The sequence below is a fragment of the Podarcis muralis genome, chromosome 4 (assembly GCF_964188315.1).
Source record: "Podarcis muralis chromosome 4, rPodMur119.hap1.1, whole genome shotgun sequence".
Lineage (NCBI taxonomy): Eukaryota > Metazoa > Chordata > Lepidosauria > Squamata > Lacertidae > Podarcis > Podarcis muralis.
This window is the reverse complement of record NC_135658.1, coordinates 28,745,046-28,763,750: the sequence shown is the minus strand read 5'-3', so window position 1 is coordinate 28,763,750 and position 18,705 is coordinate 28,745,046. Positions and strand designations below refer to the sequence as shown.

At 42.6% G+C, this 18,705-nt stretch overlaps 1 protein-coding gene across 1 annotated transcript in view; it reads right to left on the bottom strand.

Annotated features, from left to right (window-relative positions):
* PDS5B (PDS5 cohesin associated factor B) overlaps window positions 1-11,461 on the bottom strand; it is a 68,807-nt gene extending 57,346 nt beyond the window's left edge. Inside the window, exon 1 of the mRNA XM_028726484.2 lies at window positions 11,308-11,461. The gene's annotated coding sequence lies outside the window, so the exon portion shown is untranslated. The remainder of the gene's footprint in view (window positions 1-11,307) is intronic.
* Window positions 11,462-18,705: the final 7,244 nt, after the last annotated feature.

Genomic DNA, 18,705 nt, shown 5'->3' with positions numbered 1-18,705 from the left:
CCTGCTTGTTCGTGGCCAATCTGGTTAGTCTCATCTACCCATCGCAATAATTTAGTCAGCAAAAAGCTGGCATAAATTTTCCCTATGATCGAAAGGAGGCTGATGTTGCGGTAGTTTTCCGGCTCCGTTGGAGAACCTTTTTTATGAATTGGTACTATAATGGCCTCCTTCCATATTTTGGGGATGAGACCGGAAGCGTTGATTGCATCGAAGGTTTTGGCCAAGATGCCGGCCCACCATTTTGGGTGTAGTTTGATGGCTTCAGCAGGGATCAAGTCGGGCCCAGGGGCTTTGCCCGGTTTCAGCTGAGCTATTAGCTTGGCTATTTCGTCAGGATCGGTGGGAGGCCAAATAGGTAGGTGGGTAAACAGATGCATCAGGTGGTCGGAGGGAGCATCTGCCTGTGAGAAGCATTTCTTCAGGAACACTTCCCATGTCGGTGCAGAGATGACTGCCCTTGGGTATTTCCTCACCCTTCTGTTAATCAAAGACCAGAATTCCCTAGATCTGTGTGGTTTTGAAGCAGTAATCAAAGCCTACCAACGATTATGTTGCCACTCATGCTTGGCGGTTTTCTGCGTGCGTTTGTAGACTTGCTTGGCTTGGGCATAACTAGCTGGCAGAGTAGATGCATCGGAGATCTTATATACATTATATATAGCACGGAGGCGCTGTCTTGCTTGTTATTGCATTTATATCCCACCATTTATATCCCATCAATCATCATCATCACCACCACCACCACCCGCAAAGGCACCTAGACACCACCTAGTCACATGTGATGACTGTAACCTAGATTTAATATACTATTTGGCGATTAGCTTATATATCTGAGTTTCTCACACTGCAGGAGAAGCTTCCGCTAACTAACCACTGATGCTTGTTATGTCTGAGCTTGGGGGAACTGAGGGCTGTAGTTTAACATACCCTCTTAACCTCTTCCCCTCAGAACTGAAGACATGGATCCAATCTCCAAAAAGCATGCTCCCAGCATGCCATAGGGCATACTGCTCAGCAGCAAGGCCACAAAAAGAATTTAAATAATCTAGATAAAAAAACTTACAAACACAGGGGAATAAACTACTCTGAACTCTTAATACCGAACCCTTCTAGCACATCTGTCCAGGGGCATGTTCCCTCAGGGATAATTTATAAGTGGCTGCATTATGGCAGTGTGAGAGGCTGTTGCCAGTGGTAGGGCAAGAGTCAAAAGTGTGTGGGGCCAACACTTTTTTCTCCTCCTATCCATGACCTTCTTTTCCCTTTTTCTGTCACCCTCTTTTCTTGCTGGGTCTTTTTCTAACACTTTTGGGAGGGGTCTTTCTCCCCACTTTTCTTATCCAGCGGTTTGCTGAGGCAGTAACAGATTGCTGAGGTCTGAACTAATTGCTGATACGTGATTTTTTAAAGTTCAGGAGTCACATAATTTTTGGCCAAGGATCACAGGTTGCCCACACTTCTATAGGGCATACCTATAGAATAGATGTGGGGGGAAAGTCATCAGTACACAGATAAAGGAAAACTGCCTGCATTAAAAGCTTTGCAAAGAATTTTCACAAATCATGACTTACAAGAAGTCACTTAAACCAATGAAGGCATAACACCTATTAAGTGGAGTTTTTCCAGTATCAAAATTATTGGTTCCCAAGCAATAAGGGTGGCATGGGAAAAGCCAACCCATTGAAGTATGTGATATACAACTGACATTTTAGTTGCATGTTCTTGTGTTCCACAGATTTGTAGTATTCAAGAATCCCAGTTTTCATTCCAAGCACCATCTTGGATCTACACAGAAGCAATAACAACCAATAATAACATAAACTCAATAAGAATTCAGTCCCCTTCCCTGCAAATTAATTTATAGAGTCAAGCATGTTTATCTCAAAATTTTCACACTCAAGGCAACCAATTCCAGAATAAATGAATTCAAAAGCATATTAAAAAGCTGTTTGTTACCTAATAATACATGCCATAGGGTATCTAAATTCCAACTGTCTTCCATACACAATGGAAGCTAAACTTGGAATGTGTCAAATTTTACAGTAACTGGAAGTCACTTGCTTTTAAAAACCAAAAACAAGATGCTACAAACATTTGGTTTTGTATTTTTAATGCCACTGAACAAGTGTCCAAGACATATTTAAGTTTTAAAGAATGTTTTATTTAAGATTTATAAACTGCTTCCCAACAAACATTCATTACAATCTACAAACAGATTTTTAAAGCATCAAATTTCAAAACTCTGCATAACATGCAATATAAAATGGCTGATTCACTCTTCAGGGAAAGCCTTCTTAAAAAGGTAAGCAATATTGATTGCCCCCCCCCCCCCCGCCAAACACTGGATGCTTGAAAAACTTCTCTCCAAAGGAGAGTAGCAAAAAACCCCACAATAAATTACCTGTCTGTGACTTGGAATCACCCATATTCCTGAAGATACAGTAGTTAACCACAATCCTCAGATTCATACAACTTTCAGGGCTTAATCAGTTGCTTATCACAGCATTCTAAAGCAACAAATTACTAGTCAACTGAAGCTCACCACAATGCTCCCCAAGAAATCAAACATTAGTAATAAGTAACCTTCATAAAGGAACCTTGAAAAGGAACCTCTCTCACACAGCTCTATTAACTTGCCACACAGTTTCAAATATTTAACAACAGAAAGGAAGCAAATATGAGCAAAAGGCAACAAAGATTGCTATTAACTGTATATAGTTCCATTTTACATCTGACCGGCACCAATTTATATAGTCTATGCTGACAACCTTGTTTTGTAGAGAAACAAGATTTCATCCTAGTCCATCAAGTTTGGCAAAAATACTACCTAAAATGTGAGTTCAAATGTCTCGCTGAAGAATATCATAATGCAATCACTAGGCTCTATATAGAATTTAGTTGTTTGTGAAACCAGCTTATGTAGGCTAGAAGCAAAACTCATCAGCTGCGATGACAATCCTTAATAATAATAATAATAAAAATTGCAACTCTTCCCCTAACCTTTTGTGTGGATACAAAGAGTCTTCTGTATACGAAGTCATAGGTCTTCAAAACAAATCACTGAAAATATTGATAAGTCAGAGATAAGGACCTCTTTTTTCAGTCCAAGACAAAAGGTACTGGAATTCAGTAAGTGCTGGAGAAAGTGATTTGACTATTTAAAAAATGTTCTGATCTGGTGACTTTACTTCAGTTTCAATGGTGGCACACCCTAAGTTCAAGGCTGCTTAGGATTTGCTGCCTCCCTTCCCGCTGCACCCCATGAAAAGCCCCTCCAAGTGGTCAGGGGACACTCAGGTATATAGTCTGGGATACAGTGTGGGGAAATGGCAAAGAATCAAAGGATGGGAGAAATCACCAAAACTTAAGCAAAAGCAACCTGCCCACAGAGTCTTCCTAAACCTACTCAATTTTTGCTGATTCACCACATCTCAGACTGTTCCTGATTGTCTCCAGACCACTAGCAGAGACTTTTTAGGGTGGCATCAAGACCTAGAGCTATTGTGTAAAGTGTCTCTTGGTTGGTTGCAAGTGGTTTCAAGCCTATAATAGCCTTGTAATGCTATAGTCAATGTTCTTATTGCCATGTTGCAGATGCATGGCTGAAGACAAGGCTGTAAGTGACTTACCTAAGACAATAATATTTAGTGTCCACATCCCGTCAGTTGAGGACAAACAATTGGTTGTGGACATACTCAAGATTATGGAACTTCGTGCCTTGGAGAGTTAACATCAAGCCTCCTCTCTTTCGGTCTTTTGCAAAACAGTTTAGACACTTTTTATTCTGGCAGGCATGATCTGCTAGGACAATTTTTAATTGTCTGATCACTTGCCTCAAGGTGTTTTTAACAATTGTGCCTGTACCTTGCATTATTGCATTGGTATGTTTTATAAACTGATTTTGTGAGTTGTTTTTAGCCTGAATACTGTGTTATACTAGACTAATGCAGTATATATTTCTATGAATTCATAATAGTGAGTTCATGGCAAAAATGAGATTTTTACCAGGAATTTTCATAACTCAGTCTCACTTCAACCCCACTATTTGTATAGGCCAGGGCAGAAGGAAAGAACAAGTGGGAAAGTGTTTCTAACCCTGGCCCTCGGTGGACATCTCCATTACCAGTCAGGTTCTGCTGCCAATGGAGGTGCCCAAGGTGGACATCTAAATCCCCTCCAGCGCAGTAGATTTGGGGGTTGTATTGCCCTTCCCCACTGCCCTTTCCTGTATGTTTTCCAGCTTTACAATATCATTTATGAAATTAGTTGTTCGGGGATGTGCATGGTGTTTTTTTTAATGCTGTACCAAAAATGCATATAATTAAGCTTCTTCACACCACGGTCAGTTCAGACCCACCAGCAGATTTTGTTAGTGCGCATCACTTGACACATCCTTACATTCAGTCTCCCTACCATTTTCTTGCCCAACAACCCCACACAGGGAATATCATCTGCTTTTCAGAGTCTGCTTGAGATTGCACCATTCTGAAAACATCTCTGCAATCTACAAATATACTTCGTTACTTTGATCTTTGGAGTTCTTTTAAGAACTGAAATGTGGACACCAACATACCCCGAAGACTAGTTTCTTTTTAATTTTTCAGTCAGTTCTTCAACTTTATCCTCTTTCATCCCCATTTTACACAGTTCTTCACAATTCACTTCTCCAAAACACTGCTTCACATATGGGCTTCTCTCTCCCAAACATCCTTGCAATTTTACATATGTTCAAGAATTTGTTTAGCTTCCCTGCAGTTTCCTTCCCTTCCTTCAGTGTTTTCTTTTATACTGACATCTTTCTCCAGAGAGTTTCCTACTTCTAGTGTGTTCACTTTTTAATATTATCAGTTTCTTCCACGGTTTCTTGGCTTGCCTTACTGTCAACTTACATTTACAATGCCATAATTTCTGCTTTTTATTTTTCTCATTTTAGCGATGCTTCATTTGTACAGCTTTTAATGCAAGTCACATTTCTTTCTACAGCCTCCTTGACTGCAATTTAACAGCAATTTCAAGAAATAGTACATTATAAATATAACTGTGACTTTCTTGACGATTTCCCACTCAGCAGAAAGTTTGGTGGTGTTACACTCACTGTTTTGAAGCAGTTGAACAGGATATTTCACATCAAATTCAAGGCACCATAGGATTTAATCATAACTCTTGTCAACCCAAATCTGCAATTATTTATTGTGTCTAAGCTTCTGGGTTTATCACAATGACATTTCCCAGTCAATTTCATTATATCAACAAGGTGGCTCCTTGATTTACTTTATATATACCATCCAACTGTCAGTCAATGAGCTGACAATACAGTGCATTTAGTACTTATTTAGCTGGAATTTCTACATATAACAATTCTGTGGATAAGTTTGTTTCCTTTATTATGGTGGGACAGAACTTCCAACCCATGGGCCAGATTATAGTCAATAGGGGTAGGATTAGCTACGGCTCCCATCATCCCCAGCCAGGATGGCCAATGGTCAGAGATGATGGGAATTGTTGTCCAACATCTAGAAGCTACCCCAGTTCCCACCCTAGTGCAACCAAATCCTGCTCTGAGCAAGGATATTCCTTGGCAGCTCATCTGGAGTTGAAGCCAGGCTGCAAAGTAAGGTAGGAAAAAACCAGGAACACACTTTAACCATTCAATTTTGTGGGGGTGAAAGCACCCCCCTGGGCCACTTTTCACTGTGCAATTCACAGTAAGCAGATCTAAAAAGTAGTCCTTCTAGGACACAAACTGTCACCCACACAGCATCTCCAAACTTCAGCACTTACCACTTACCATTTTTCTACTGGAAACAAAAGAAAATCTGTAGCATACAATGCTCCCAAAATGAATCACATTTTGCCATTAGGGTGTATTTACTATCCTAGTCACTGTTATAATTTTTTCATAGAAAAATGGTCAGGGACACATCACCAAAGAATACTGAGATCAAACACGTTTGCAGTTACATGACAACGGATTAACCAAATTTGCAATCACCACTCCAAGGACCCACTGTTGCAGCGCAGATCTATCTAGAAAGACACAACTTTGGCCGAAGGTATTTTCATTTGTTTTACAGAGAGCAAAACAACTCATGATTATTGAGCAAGTGTTAATAGGTTGGCACAAACCATATAATGTTTTGGGGACGTTTCTCTAACCTAGGACAACTTTCTTGCAAATTTCTAAATGGGTTTAGGAAAACACCCAGAAATAAGTGTTTTCTGGCTCTTAGTGTTTGAGTATTGTCAAACACACTTCTTCTTACACCACAGACAAAAATATTTTCTGGGGTTGCACTTCTACCCCACAATACATTGAAAGTTTCATTGAAGTAGACAATACACATCCAAAAACTTACTGTGATTGTTTTCCCCTGACACTGGGACAGTGCTTTTTTTCTAGAAAAAGAGGAGCAGGATCTCCATCCCTACCTTACAATTCCTGATTTATTTAACATGCAGAGCAACAATACTGTCAACGTAAGTTTACTTGGTTCTCTCAATAATTTTTATGTAAGTATACTTTCAGTTTCAGGTGCTACAAGTCACCTGCTTTGGCTCTCTTATCATCAGGATATAGACATATATGTTTCTTCACTCTTTGTTTCTACATACAGTACTACCTTGGGTTAAGTACTTAATTTGTTCCAGAGGTCTGTTCTTAACCTGAAACTGTTCTTAACCTGAAGCACCACTTTAGCTAATGGGGCCTCCTGCTGCTGCTGCGCCGCTGGAGCACGATGTCTGTTCTCATCCTGAAGCAAAGTTCTTAACCTGAGGTACTATTTCTGAGTTAGCGGAGTATGTAACCTGAAGCGTATGTAACCTGAGGTACCACTGTATTTTTGTAGAAATTACATTTACTCTTCACATTGAGATCTCAGTTTGAATGCACTAATTTCAGCTTCTATCTATCCACCGGTGCTTTGAGAAAATAAATTGTCCCTGTTTCCTTAACCTGATCAGCTTCGCATTAGAAGGAGCACCAGCAAATGAGTTACCGTATATTGCAGTCATACATATGTGCTCCCTCCCCCAAAACATCCCTTGTTTTTTAATAGATTTGAATTCTTTATTCTAACACCAGCATTACATTCATGCATTGAGACTTCACAGCTTTGCCTGTCGTCTCACTATGAGAATCTGGTCTTAACCTATGTAGCAATCTAAATTTGCCTTCCTGGACTTCCCAACTAAATTATCTGCCTTCTCTAGTAGCCTAACTAGTCATTTTATGATGTCAGAAACAGTCACACCACACAGGAAGGTAATGTCATGCAATCAAGCTACCCATCACAAATCTATCTATGTCTCTAAGGTTACTACATGGATCCTACACTCTATACTATGGGGAATGTGGAGCTCTAAGCCAGTGTTTTTCAACCTTTTTTGGGCAAAGGCACACTTGTTTCATGAAAAAAAATCACGCGGCACACCACCATTAGAAAATGTTAAAAAATTTAACTCTGTGCCTATATTGACTATATATAAAGTAATTCTCTTGAATAGGAATCAAATAAACACAAAGACAGTATTTTATAATTACTTTATTATGAAATAGTAAGTAAACAGAAATATGAAAAATTATAATCTTTCGAATTTTAAATCTTTCAAATTTTTCAATTTTTCCCACGGCACACCAGGCAACATCTCGCGGCACATTAGTGTGCCACGGAACAGTGGTTGAAAAACACTGCTCTAAGCCATTGCAAGAACTCTATCACCATTAGAGAAATGGTGAGGTTATAGCAAACACACTTTCTGATCCACTGTCCTCCTCTGTCTGGATTCTGCAAATGTTTTTTTCAATAGAATAAATGGGCAAGAACTCTTGAAAGTGCTACATTCCAATGTGTTTGCCATCAGTTGAAAATTCAGTCATATATTTTCTCTACTTCTAATATTAGACTACCACCAATACTTTGGCCACCTCATGAGAAGAGAAGACTCCCTGGAAAAGACCCTGATGTTGGGAAAGATGGAGGGCACAAGGAGAAAGGGACGACAGAGGACGAGATGGTTGGACAGTGTTCTCAAAGCTACCAGCATGAGTTTGACCAAACGGCGGGAGGCAGTGGAAGACAAGAATGCCTGGCGTGCTCTGGTCCATGGGGTCACAAAGAGTTGGACACGACTAAACGACTAAATAACAACAGCAAAAACTATATTTTAACCTCATTATAAACTCTTTTATAATGGTAAAGCAATGAAGCACAAGGTTGTGCTCTAATAATGTAAGAAGTGCCAGATAATAGAAGAAGTAACCAAATTCCTCAAGCAACACTATTCCTAAACATTTAAGAATAGTAAGAGATATTATGAACATTATTCTTAAGAGCTTCAGCGGGAAAGGACGTCTTATTTTAGCTTGAATCTGTTTAACAGGACAACACTACTCAATTCATGGCAAGACTCCCCATAGGTGAATTTTCTACATTTACACAGTATTGAGGAACTTACAGACCAATCCTAGACATGTCTACTCAGAAACCCCATTTACTTCACTTATGCTTACTTCCAATAAGTAAGTGTGTAATTACAGCCTTAGCTAGTGCTACAACTCTTACAAATGTAAACAACGTTTTAGAAACTGTCATTGACTTAAGGATGCAAGCTGATTACATTCTTACCTGGCACTAACAAGAAAAGTATCCATTGAAACGATCTCCAGCATTTTGATTCTGAGTAGTAGACTGCATCTGACCTTGCAAACAGTGAAGTCAGATACAGTCACTCCCTCTAACCACCTTCCTCCCTTGCCCCTAGCAGTAAAAAGCAGTACATAAAAGCAGTTAAAAGGTATGGGAGAATTAAAAGAGAGTTGTCTTCCTTAAGGGGACATTTGAATTAGGCGACAAGTTTACTTCCTAGGGAGAACATACCACAACTAAGAACCACAACCAAGGTTTTTCCCCTTTCTCTTTGAGAGGGAAAGGACAGCTTCATTCACAAACTTCCTAGTGACAGTATGGACACTCAGCACAGCACACAAAGAAAAAGTTCCACCTATGAGTCCCCCTCACTTTTCCTGCTAGGTAAATACAACCATTGCTTTAATCATATTTGCTCTATCACACACCCCAACTAAGTAGTGGAGGAGAAGAAAGGTAGTGAAGGAGCGTCTCCACCCCCATCGTTCTGCCCGGACACTGAGGTCCAGCGCCAAGGGCCTTCTGGCTGTTCCCTCACTGTGAGAAGCAAAACTACAGGGAACCAGGCAGAAGGCCTTCTCGGTAGTGGCACCTGCCCTGTGGAACGCCCTCCCATCAGATGTCAAAGAGAGAAACAACTACGGTACCTGACATTTAGAAGACATCTGAAGGCAGCCCTGTTTAGGGACGTTTTTAATGTGTGATATTTTAATGTATTTTTAATATTTGTTGGAAGCCGCCCAGAATGGCTGGGAGATAATAAATTATTATTATTATTATCATCAAAGCGTGATTTCAGAAAGTGGTTATTAGACAAAGATCACCAGGCAGTTCACTATTTGCAAGTCTACTATATATAGATTTATGACCAATTTAAAATAATAAAATAAGAAACATTTTGGAATTGTTTCTTAATTAAAAGATACCAATACTACATATAAATTTGAATAGTCATCCTCAAATACTTAAGCATGGCATTTATGTTTTTCCTGAAGTAACAGATTTCACAGCTAGCTGCCAATGAATACTATTTAAAGACATTACACCCGTTCAGAATAGTATACTGAACACATGCAAAGTGGGATTGCTGCAATAAGCTCCACCCCTGATTTCCACGTGTAGACTGTACCTTATGCACAATGCCGGTGTGTGTACAAAATACAAGTCCTAGATTGTGTGTACAGAGCCCACTCTCTGTGTATAAGGCGCAATTTACTCATGAAGGATAGAGGAAAACCAAACTGCCAGAACCTTGTCGGCAGACATCTGCACAGGGCTAACACCATCCCTCATAATGCAGCAGTAAACAGAACTACCCATATAGGGTTTGACAAAATATTATTAACACACCTATAACTGTAACAGAAAAGCAGTGTCATCCAAAAATGCATTAAATCCAAGTTAATGAACAGCATGACAGTGCAAGACATACTTCACATTGCAGTTATAGGTCTCCACAAGAAATCATTGCAAAGTGAAAATATCGTGCACCTGTGAATTCCTTTACTTTTAACAGTAAATATATAAATATATCACTGCAGGAGCTGTACTAGTCATCTTGTTGATCTGAGGCTATGCCCACCCCTGATCTGTCTTTTCTCCATTAACCATGTAAGGAGCAGAGCTGCAGAGAGAGAGGCATCTTTATTTACTACACTGCAAGGCTGAAATTTCAGGTCCGGGATCCGTGGATCAGACAAACTCTCTTTCAAAAAGTAAAGGCTATCCTATCACAATGATGGCAACTCACTGGCCGAAGGAAAAAGTGCGAGAGGCCTCTATTCAATATATGAAGCAACGGGTGCAAGGCAAACTAGCACGATTTGGATATGTTATATTCGAGGCAAGCAGCGCCCACCCCACTTCCTCCGTAAAGGAGGGAGAGAGAAAGAGAGAGAAAGCGACACGCCTCCAATGCACGGCAAGTTAAGAGAGCATAAAAGGAGGTGGGGGAACGAGCCTGGAGTCCCTTTTTCCCCTTCCCTCCACCGCCATCCTTACCAGGCCCCAGCCAATGGCAGCAGGAAGGGGCTGAGCTGGGGCAGGGTGCCTCTGCGAGGAGGAGGAGGTGGGGGGACTAGGCCAACTAGGGAAGCCAAAGCACAAGGCTGCTCCGGGGCTCTCGGAGCCGCTCAAGTCTTGCAAGGAAAAAGCGGCTCTATTGGGGCGGGTGGGGAAAGGGCAGCCGCGCCACATTTGAGGTGCAAAAGCCTCCTGCCGCCTGCAGCTGCTGTCTCTCGCCCAGAGATAAGGATTGTGCAAAGGGGGACCCGGGTAGGGGAAGGAAGAATGGGGCGGGGGAAGGGCAGGCGGGGAAAAAATAAAAATAAAATATGTGCATTAAAGCGGGATGGGGAAGGCAGACAAGGTCACCCGCAACCTCGCTGCTCATCCTCCCGCCACCCCCCAAAACACACACACAGACCCACAATCGCCCCACGGAGGAAAGGGCGGCAAGTTCAATATGCAGAGAACGGCCGAGGCGAAGGAGGGATGGCGGCACCGGGGGGAGCTGGAGGAAGAGCCACGGGGGGCAAGTAGTCCTCCTCCCCACCCCCACCCCCCTCCTAGGTTTGCCGCCTGCCTCAATCGCCGAAGGGCTGGCGGTGGCGCGAAACGGGCTTCCTCCCCGCCTAGAGAAAGAGGGCGCTGCGCTTACCTTCCCAGGGGCTGCCGCCGCTTCTCGTGAAGACGAGGCAGAGCGAGCTCGTCCGCTCCGCTCTCTGGCCCCGCCGCGCTAGGCTCGGGGAGCCGCCGCCGCCGCCGCTCGGCCCCGCAGCCAATCGCCGCGCACCCGCCTCCCTCCCTTCCGCAGCTCGCCGCGGTGCGTCTCCCCCCCACCCCTCCCCACTCGTCGGCTTCAAAATGGCGCCAACTCGTCTCCGGCGGCTGCTTCTCTCGGACGGACCCCGCCACCGAGCGGCAGGGAGAGGCCGGCGCCAAAGTGAGGCAGGAGCGACCCCTGCAGACACCGGGAGGGAAGTGGCGCGGGGAGACGGAGAAAGGGGGGGACAGCGACACTGAACAGCCGTCCCAGAGACTGCGGGGTGCGTGGGGGCAACTCTTTCCCCCCTCCCGAGGCGGGGGGCTGCCTTCGCAACACAGCGGTCGCCTAAATAAATTGGGTATAAGGAGGAAGAAAGGCATGAAACTTCGGGTGCACTCCGCAAAGCACCTCCGAGCCGGACCCTGCTGTTTGCAGTCGTGCATGCCTGAAGGTCTCGCTCGCGGCCCCTCATCCTTCCCCCCCCCCTTTTTTTTTTTTTTAGCACGGTGGCCAGTGCGTGAGATCTCAGTTACGCGGTGCAGATTGAGCCCCGTTGAGTTCCATGGGACTTAGTCGCAGGTAAGTGCGGGACTGCAGCTTAAGGAAGTTAGCAGTATTTAGTACTGTATCCGAAGGAGCAGATACATAGCCCGGGGATACTTCTGGATCCCTTGCTGTCCCTTGAGTCTCATGTGGCCTCGGTGGTGCAGAGTGTCTTCCATCAGTGTCTTCTGCTGGTGGCCCAGCTGTGTGCCTATTTGTACAGGAATAGCCTAACTGCCGGTGTCTATGTTCTGGTAACCTACCTCCTGGCAAATAGAAGGGGAAGAAATGGAGGCAGTGAGAGAATTTACTTTATTGGGCTCCGTGATCACTGCAGATGGTGACAGCAGTCATGAAATTAAAAAACACCGCCTTCTTGGGAGAAAAGCAATGACAAACCTAGACAGCATCTTAAAAAGCAGAGACATCACCTTGCCAACAAAGGTCCGTATAGTAAAAGCTATGGTTTTCCCAGTAGTGATGTATGGAAGTGAGAGCTGGAGCATAAAGAAGGCTGATCGCTGAAGAATTGATGCTTTTGGATTATGGTGCTGGAGGGGATTCTTGAGAGTCCCATGGACTGCAAGAAGATCAAACCTATCCATTCTTGAGGAAATCAGCCCTAAGTTCTCACTGGAAGGACAGATCATGAAGCTGAGGCTCCAATACTTTGGCCACCTCATGAGAAGAGAAGACTCCCTGGAAAAGACCATGATGTTGGGAAAGATGGAGGGTGCAAGGAGAAGGGGACGACAGAGGACGAGATGGTTGGACAGTGTTCTCGAAGCTACCAGCATGAGTTTGACCAAGCTGCGGTGGAAGACAGGAGTGCCTGGTGTACTCTGGTCCATGGGGTCACGAAGAGTCGGACACGACTAAACGACTAAACAACAAAAGGTTAGATTACTGCAGTGTGTTATATGTAGGGCTGCTGCCCCTGAAGACAGTTTGGAAGCTTCAGCTGGTGCAGAATTCAGCAGCCAGGTTGCTCACAGGAGCATGATGGTTTGAACATACTACATTGATCGTTGCACAACTCCACTGGCTGCCAACTAGTTTTTGGCCCCAATACAAAGGGCTGGTTTTGACCTATAAAGCCTATAAAATGGCTCAGGACCACAATACCTCAAGGATTGATTCTCTCCATAGAAACCTACTCAGACACTGAGATCAGCATCTGAAACGCTCCTTTATGTTCCTCCTCCACAAGAGGTCTGGAGGGTGGCAACACAAGAATGGTCCTTTTCTGCAGTGGCTCCCTGCTTGTGGCCCTTGCCACGGAAACTCAACCAGTGCCTAGATTGTATATTTTTAAGCACCAGGTGAAATGTTTCTCATTAACTAGGCCTCTGGCTGATTAACATTCTACATCCTTTTAAATGTGTTTGTGGGAGGAGGGTCAATGGTTTGTTTTGTTTTTATTATGTGTTTTGTGTTCTCATTTTGTATTTTTATGTTGTGAACTGCCCAGTGATCTTTGAATGAAAGGCGGTGTACAAATTTAGCAAATAGTAATAATAATAATATGGAGTGCTAGGGGAGGGGTAGTACCTCAGGTGGGGGACATGTCATGCTCCTTCTGGGGCAGTTTGTCCATCTCTGGTCCCCATCCTGCACTCAGCTCTATTAAAAAAAAAAATCTTTTAATGGTGTTTATATTTCCTTGGATACATATTTAATTAGTATATCGATTGTTAAATTCCATTTTGACCGTTTTAATGTTTATGTAAAAATGATGCTGAGATTCTGGTTTTTACTATGATGGCTGTAATAATAAACATTCACACTACACTCAGCTCTTAGCTGTGGCTCCTAAAAGCTTGAGACCTGCAGACACACCCTGGGAATGGCTTCAACTGGCCAGCTAAACCAGGTAATGGCAGCTGAGGAGTCTCAAACCCTTGGTAACTTCCCCTGCATACGAAGACAGGCTCTGCCAGATTGAGTAGACAAGACCAATAGTGGGTCCAATGGTCAAGAAGGTGGTTTTGGCACATGCTGTAGAGCATGGGTGGCCAACTCCCAAGAGACTGTGATCTACTCTTAGAGTAATCTACCCCCTTTTTTGGGTTCTGGTCAAAGTTGTTGAGTTTTTTCAGGGAGGAGGTTAAATGTTGAGGTTTTTTAGGGGAGCCCCAGTTGTTCAGCTTCTTTGGAGGGAGCCAGTGATCTACTAGTGATCTACTGCAGATGTCCAGTGATCTACCGGTAGATCACGTTCTACCTGTGATCTACCGGTAGATCACGTTCTACCTGCTGTAGAGGGAAGTGAGGGGCAGATGGATCTCAACCTAGGAAAGTAGCCCATCTAGGAAAAGGAAAACTCTGGTCCTAAACCTCCACTGCCTTGTGAGACATCTTTGGGAGAAGAAAAGGCTAAGGAGTAAACCCTACACAAAGCCTGACTGGAGTCCCTAAGACAGTTGGATGGCAGCTTTTGTGCTTCTTCCGGCAACTCCTGCAGCCAAGCTAGTGCCAGACATATTCCTCTGCTTTCCTTTGGACTACCATCAGTGAGGCCAAGAGAGGGGTCTGGTCATCTGGGCAGCCCAGGACCTCCATGCACACTGCCCAGGCCTGTTCCGCAGGGGAGGTCCCTTCAGTGCTGCTTCACCCCCAGAAATACGCTCTGTTGTCTCAAGACAGATGGATGGCAACAAGTTAATGATGATAATAATGGTATGTTCAATAATTGAAGGGAGTACTTTGCTGATCAAATATTATAAAAGTTAAGGTTGCTTGACACAAATAAACCACCCTACTAACCCAGCTTTTAAAAACCAGCTGCTTATGCTCCATTGCAACAAGTAGTAAGTACAGTGTAATAGTTAAATTAAAACTCAGCACAGATATTGAAACATAGTGACCATAATCCAGGGGTCAGCAACCTTTTTCAGCCGGTCCACTGTCCCTCAGACCATGTGGTGGGCCGGACTATATTTTGGAAAAAAATATGAACAAATTCCTATGCCCCACAAATAACCCAGAGATGCATTTTAAATAAAAGGACACATTCTACTCATCTAAAAACACACTGATTCCCGGACTTTCTGCAGGCTGGATTGAGAAGGCAATTGGGCCACATCAGGGCCTTGGGTTGCCTACCCCTGCCATAATCAGTAAGTCAGAGTTGGTCTTATCACAAAAACAACCTTGGTCACGATGGTTGATTACCTTTAACCACAGAAGGATGGGGTGTGACCCTTCTGCTGCTTCTTGATCTCTCAGTAGCTTTCAATAACATTGACTGCTGTGTCCTTCTATTAGTTGACTCCATGGCTTTTGGTCTGTAGGGTCTTGTAGACGTCCATTCTATCTCCTATGCTATTCAGTGGCTATATAAAATGGTTGGGAGCTATCTTCCAGGGATTTGGAGCATGGTGTCATCAGTACAGTCATACCTTGGGTTGAAGTTGCTTCAGGTTGAGTGTCTTCGGGTTGTGTTCCGCAGCGACCTGGAAGTAATGGAACGTGTTACTTCCGGGTTTCGCCGCTTGCGCATGCGCAGACGTTCAAAATGACATCATGCGCATGTGCAGAAACGTTGAATCGTGACCTGCGCACGCACAGACGTGGGTTGCGTTCGCTTCAGGATGCAAACGGCGCTCCAGAATGGATCCTGTTTGCATCTAGAGGTACCACTGTATGCTCATGGCATACTGATTTCTCTCTGTCTGTATTAGGAGTGAAGGTATAGAGGTGAAACAGGAACGCACTGCAGTCACTATGCCACCCTACAAACTCCATTACCTGTGTTGTGTGGTGACTTCAGCTTCTGACGAAACCCCCCCCCCCAAAGATTTTCACAAGATTTCACTGGAAACCAGGGCCGCTTCTCCGCTGGCAAAAATACACCTGATCAATTATTATTATTTTGCAATGAACTTACAGCCTTACACACATTCCAAGTATTACAATGTAATTCCTTCTCGTAACTTACTTGTAATTTATTATACCCTCGTCCTAAACACACTGGCATGGAAATAAGAGCCATTGATTTGGGGGAAACTTAGAAACAGCTTAGAATGGCTGCCATAAAACAGCACAGCTGAATTTGGAACATGGAGGGCTGATCACATAAGCTACATGACTATATCTGATTTGAGACAGGGCAGTTTTGCCAACGCATCTGACCTATTGTTTCATTGCGTGAGATCACTTCGTATGTCACACAAACCCAACAAAAGTGCAGGCTGGTCATAAGCATATTAACTTAGAAATAAGTTTTGTTGAGTTTAGTGGGCATTCCCAAATAATTGTGTATGGGAATACATCCTTAAGAGCAATGAGCAAAAGGATACTTTCTCTTCAAAAGGTAGACTGAAGCAACTGGGATTTAAAGATAGAGATCTGCAAGAAGCCAGCAAATATATAACATGTTAGTCTTAAATTAATGTTTCTGCTACAGCAGTTGTGACACTGTATTTACAAGATACAGCTAGCTTCAATGCTTTCAGTTAGCAAACAGGTGCCCATGCTACTTTATGAAACATTAAACCTCTAGAGATAGAAGATAAATCAGCTTTTGCTGAGCTATTAGCGTTGTTTGCTCCACCTTCCAGCTGCTCACTAACTAAAGTTCTGGACAACTGATAGGATAGGAATGTACTTCTTCAGAGGATAACCAATCAGGCTGACTTAGTAACCAGCAACCATTCACTTTTAGATTTGGTGTTTTTAAAACTAAAGTACAGTAACTGTTCCAAAAGGGACATATCATTTGTTCTTTCCTTTGCATTTTCACAAATCTCCTTTCCCATTTGTTTTATTAGCTAAACTTCTAATATGCCACCTTTCTAAACTTATAATATGCCAACTTTTCTCCAAGGAACTCAAAGTGGCACACATACTTTCCCCTCCCTTCCATTTTATTTTCACAACAGCCCTGTGGGGTGGGTGAGGTTCAGAGATAGTGACAGGCCCAAGGTCCCCCAGTAGCTTTGCAGCTGAGTAGGAATTCAGACGGTTGGAGAGTTACAGCGCCTGCTGTGGCTGTAGAGACCAATGTGGGAGAGACATGTTTTGTTGCAGCTGGGACAGATGAAGATGCACCATGGCGTTTCTTCTCTCTGTGCTCCTCCCAGCTTGTTGCTTCATGGGTAGAACAAGAAAAGGGGAAAGAAAGCACCTCAAATGAACAAAATGAAAAAAAGGAGAACAGGTAATGGTGAGCTCTAATGAAAAACGCTAATGGTTTAGAGTAAAACATTTCTCCATCAGGAGCCATGAACAAAAGCAACGTACAACATGAATACAATGGTTTTTAAAAATATGACATAAATAACCAAAAAGAATTGTGTAATAAAATGTTAACATATGCATACACTAGTCCAAAAATAAATAAATCCTTAAAACACACACCCATAACATATCATAAAACTGCATCAAACATAATATTTTTTAAAAGGAAAGAAAAACAAAACTTTTTCCTTTTCTACCATTGTTCTAGGTTCAGAAGAGCAGGTGTGCAGAGTCCCTCTATTTCTAAGTACTTTCCTCTATCTGTCATTTCATTTGAGGGGCCTGACTTCTTCATTTAATTAATAGCAAAGCCACATACTGTACATTCAGTGTGTACATTGGAACATTTATGGAGCTCTGGACTGGGATAATTTCCTGTTGATATCTGGAGGGAAGACATTTGCCTGAATAAAATTAATTGGAATAAGAAAGTAATCTTATTTCATTTCTAAGCAAGTTTGTGCTGATGGGAGTTCTACATAGATATCAATAGCCACTGTAGTGACCCCCAGAACAACTGCTATTAGCGCAACATTCCAAGATGTTCTGTACACAGTTATAGAACAATATAATATTAATAATAACAATAGTAATAACTAAAAAGTTGTTCAGTCCGATATGGGCCCACTGTGTTCATTGCACAAGTCACATCTCTAAATTCCATACTGTCCCTGCTCACTAGAGTTCACTGAAGCTACAGCAATCTGAGATGGATTCAGGAAGAGAAGGCAAGCACTGTACTTCTGTATTTCAATCAAAGATCAACCAATATTTCAAATGTCTCCTAGAATTTCCTTTGTAATACTTTTAACCAGCTTTAATGATGGCAAATTAAACATAGTTGCATGTCACTTCCAGCAGATGGGGCAGCTGAAAAATCCCCAGTCTCATAAGATTTGAAAACCTTTATATAAATGTTTTGAAGATTGCTGCCTTGCCATTGCAACTGGAATTGACCGAGGGAGAAAACTGGACAATGGAGATTTGAATAATTGTAAATACATATCAAGTTAAGATGAAACTATGCACAGAAAATTCCTTTAATTAAATCTGAACTTTTACTGCTGCAGTGTAAAAATTTAAATGTATTATAAAATTTGAAATGTGTATTAAATCGTTCATTAAAACTGCATACGCATAGAGCTAATTTTGCATGTGTCAAGATGAATATAGAACTAAAGAAAGTGGTTGAGCTATTTGAAGCTAATTATGCTACAGGCTATGCTACAGGCAGCTTTTGGAGTGTACCCACCCTGGAAATGGCGCTTTTTGTCTGGTTTCATGGGGCTGTGTGGGATAAGGATGCACGGTTATGTCTTCTGGCAGAGGACTGAATTTGATCAGAAGTTTTGGATCCATTCTGCCTCTATTTTTATTTGGAATATATGTACAGAACTCTGGTCTCCATTTCATTTGTTCTTGGAAGCTGGACACTCCAGATGACAGTCCTAGGCATGCTCAGTGGTCGAATAACTATCTGTCCCCTTCTGTGTAGTAGTAGTAATA